At 46.7% G+C, this 4183-nt stretch overlaps 1 long non-coding RNA gene across 2 annotated transcripts; it reads left to right on the top strand.

Annotated features, from left to right (window-relative positions):
- The first annotated feature begins 243 nt into the window (after positions 1-243).
- Positions 244-2183, top strand: LOC136534154 (uncharacterized). 2 transcript variants are annotated; one of them, XR_010778678.1, is made up of 4 exons: positions 244-700; positions 850-941; positions 1581-1892; positions 1998-2183. It is a non-coding gene; the product is annotated as an uncharacterized lncRNA (long non-coding RNA). The 2 variants fall into 2 exon arrangements; XR_010778677.1 differs by lacking the exon at positions 1998-2183 and having other exon boundaries at positions 563-700; positions 1581-1971.
- The last annotated feature ends 2000 nt before the right edge of the window (positions 2184-4183 follow it).

Here is a 4183-nt window from a genome sequence, read left to right on the forward strand (position 1 = left end):
TTTGGTCCAAAGTCCCATCTTCAGCTCGCCAAGTTTGTAGAATTGAGTTATCAATATTTATGACACCGAATAGGCATACTATGAAATATATTTCATGGTGAATCTGATGATTTGGTATCATAAATGGTTGTACTTTTTGTATATACTTTGGTCAAACTTGTGATGTTTTTTTTTTCTTCAAGCTCGCAAGAGAGGTGTGTATCATCGATTAAGAAGAAGAGTAAAAAGGTTTAGAAACCCGTACAACATCCAAAAAGAAAGACCTTATGATGGTTTGACTTAGGACAAAACTATAATGACTTCCTTTTTGGGATTCAGGGAGTACCTTGTGTGGTTATGGATAGTTCAGTGTTTGCTACTGCCTGGTTCATAGAGACTAGTGTGCCATAAAAATGACAAGAACTTGCATTATCTCTGAGTACATAAAGCCATGTTTTTCTTTTTTCTTTTTTGACATAAGCATTTTGTTGTTTTTCATGAGAAATAGCACCTTCATCCATAGTGGACACTTAGCCCAAGTTACAGAAGATCCTAAAGACTGAAAGCTCATGTTTGATCCTTTTTGTATTTGTTATTCATGACAGATGGCTGAGATCACCGATCATGCACACTACGTTAGATGGCTTTTTTGTCCGACTGCGATTTGGTAAATGGGAGGAAGCATTGGGTGGCACAGGATACCATGTTGCCCGCCTGAATGGTAAATGACTAAAAAGTTGCCTTAATTTGGTGATTAAATTTGGAAAATTCTTCTTCTATGCAGAGCATTTGTTCATTGCTTAAATTTTTTTTTTGAAAAACAGTGGTTAAATGGAAAAGGAGAGTAAATGGTATGGATATGTCTTGCAGGAGCACTGGATAGGAGTCGCCTTTCTGTAACCATCAGAAATTCAACCTGTCAAGTAGATTCTCGCTTTGTATCCAACCATGACTTCCATGAGGTATGTTACTGCATAGAAGTTTTATGTTTTGACTGACTTAGTTGGGTGATAACTGAAAGTTTACCAAACACAGCGGCACTACATTAAAAATGAACCAGTTTGTATCCAGTTCATGGCAGTGAACAGGGTAAAGCTAATTATTGTCTGTTGTGTTGTGCCTTATGAAAGCTGTGAAATATTGTTCCAACAGTTCTTGTCGTGGCTTTATTCATCTGGACAAAGTGTGGCAGTCACTTTTTTTTCTAAATTGTTTCTAGAATTTCTACACATCAAATGATATTATTCCAAGTAATCTTATTTTGGTTGAATCGTATTGAAACATGTTTAACAAAATCAGTGAAATACATTTATTCCATCTAAACACTAATAAATACTAAATTTGTTATGTACCGAGACATTAATATAATGCATGCCTAGCAAATTGTGGATAATGGAAAAGGCACATGTTTAACAATAGACACCATATCAAATACTTTGCAATTCTCCCAAATCTCTTTGCTTCCACTCTCAAAGCATATGATTTTAACCACTTTTTCCAATAGCTCCTATTTACTATTGACATGAAATGGTTTTGGTCCCATCCCATCAATTGGAATAGGAAATGACTTATATGATGAATTCTATGATTTCATTTTCTAGGATGAGCTGAAGGCATGGTGGTCTGCTGCCATGAAGGGTGATTGGAAGCTACCATCAAAGGAAGAACTCAGTGTGAAGCTAAGAGAAAGAGAGCTATTTCGTTCGTAGAATGGAACAGTTGTGCAGTACCAAAATATGGAGGCTTCTATCCATCCTACTAGTTAACTTAATGGAAAGTTATGAGCCAGTCGACGAGGCATGTATTATTTCACCACGATAAGTTGTATAGTTTTGGTTTTTGCGGTGTCTGGCTACGCTTTGCTGTGGCTGCGGTTAGTCTGAAAGGTGACGCTGCTATGGCTACCACCCTTGGTATGTCCACAGTCCACTTCTCCAGATATAAGGATTATCATATTTATTTATCGGTTGTAACATCAGCTTTGTTAGATAATCTACTGCTACCTTGTGTGAACACAGCAAGGGAAGACGACGTCGAAAGGCCCCCTGCTGTGATACTGTAGCCGCTGCAGGTGCAGGCGCCACACGGCTCACCTGCAGCATTGTAGGCATATGTAGTCGCCGACGCAGTCAGCCCTGTATGTTATATAGTTACTGTTACAACATGCGTTGTCCAGGACTAGATGGATGGAGTTCAGATTTGCCATCTCTCAGACAGGGCTTCGGCCAACGCTGTTGTCTTGTACTGTGTGTGCATGCTCTATTCTTCCTTCTTCTAGCTCTAGCCATAGTGTGTGGGGACGGATAACGTTTGTTCGTGGTCGGCACGGCTAGTGGGTGCTCGGCAACACTAGTGGGTGCTCGGCAAGACTGGTGAGTGGTTCATTCACCTGAGCCGGTGATCCTGTGGGTCAACAAGTGGTATCGGAGCCGTACAATCGCCGTCACCAGACTAACTACTGACGATGACGGGCGGTTCGGAGATGGGTGACAGCAGTGGCACTGCTGTGGCTGCTCAGCCACAACCAGAGGTCGTTGTTTGCACGGTGCGGGAGGTCAGCGGCACCAGTTGACCGACGCTGACTCGCACCAACTATGGAGAGTGGTCGGCGACCATGAAGGTCAAGCTTAGAGCCCGACGGCTCTGGAATGCTGTTGATAAGGGCACCGACAATGAGGAAGATGATATGTCAGCGTTGGAGGCTATTCTCGCTGCTGTATCGGCAGAGTACAGGGAGCCGTTGGGGGCAAAGAGCTCAGCTAAGAAGACGTGGGAGGCTATTGCGGCGATACACGTCGGTTCCAACAGCGCAAAGAAGGCAACGGCCTAGCTTTTAAAGCAGGAGTACGTCAACCTCAAGTTCAAGGATGGTGAAACAGTGGAGGGCTTCTTCCTCCGCCTGCAGAGGCTCATCAACAAGCTGAAGGGCCACGACGTCACCATCGACGAAGAGGAGGCGGTCTCCAAGTACCTCCACTCCGTGACGGCAAAGTACATCTAGATCGCTCTCTCCATAGAGACGATGCTAGATTTGTCCACCCTCACCATTGAGGATGTGACAGGCCATTTACGGGTGGTGGACGAGCGCCTGGAGTTGGCAACAACAACGAAGGACAGCGGGAAACTCCTACTAACGGAAGAAGAGTGGGCTGCTCGGAGAAACTCCAGGAAGGTAGCCTCCTCCAGCCGCGGTGGTGATGGCAAGCGCCGCGACAAGGCTTCTTTGGAGAAGAAGAAGCAGGTCGACCCCAACGCCTGTCGACGCTGTGGGAAGATGGGCCATTAGGCACGAGAGTGCCCAAATCGCAAGCAGGAGAAGAAGGCTGAAGCTCATCTAGCCCAAGCCGATGATGAGGATGATGCCACTATCCTGATGGCAACGTTCTGTGCACTGCACGACGTCGAGGCCGAGGAGAGGGAAGAGGCGATGACGGTGGAAGGACCTAGGAAGGCCCTAAAGACCATTAACCTCAACGAACCACGCGCCCAAGTCCACCTCGGACGTGTGGGCGCTGATCAGGAGCAACGGTGGTATCTAGACTCTGGTGCCAGCAACTACATGACGGGCTCCAAGGCATCCTTCTCCGAGCTCGACGACGATGTTACTGGTACGGTGAAGTTTGATGACGGCTCAAGGGTGGCTATCCAAGGGCACAGCACCATCATCTTCAGGTGCCAGAATGGGGAGCACCATGCGCTAACGGATGTATATTACATCCCGCAGCTGCGTTCCAGCATCATCAGCATTGGTCAGCTGGATGAGCGCGGTAGCGAAGTACTGATCAAGGATGGAGTCCTTAGGATTAGGGACCAGGAGCAGCGACTTCTTGCCAAGGTGAAGAGGTCCTTGAACTGGTTGTACCTGCTCGACCTGAAGGTAGAGCGGTCGGTGTGCCTAGCGGCAAGGCACTCCGAGGAACCGTGGATGTGGCATGCCCAGTTTGGACATCTTAGCTTCGACGCACTTGGTCGGCTGGAGAAGATGGTCCGAGGTCTACCCCACATCAAGCACGGAGGTGAGCTGTGTGACAGCTGCGTTGTCGGGAAGCAGATGAGGCTACCTTTCCCAAAGGCGGCCAAGTATCGCGCGAAGGACACTCTCGAGCTCGTTCACAGTGACCTCTATGGGTCGATCATGCCTGCTACAAACGGTGGTCGACGGTACTTCCTCCTACTCATGGATGATTATAGTCGCTACATGTGG

The sequence above is a fragment of the Miscanthus floridulus genome, unplaced genomic scaffold (assembly GCF_019320115.1).
Source record: "Miscanthus floridulus cultivar M001 unplaced genomic scaffold, ASM1932011v1 os_1575, whole genome shotgun sequence".
Taxonomy (NCBI): Eukaryota; Viridiplantae; Streptophyta; class Magnoliopsida; order Poales; family Poaceae; genus Miscanthus; species Miscanthus floridulus.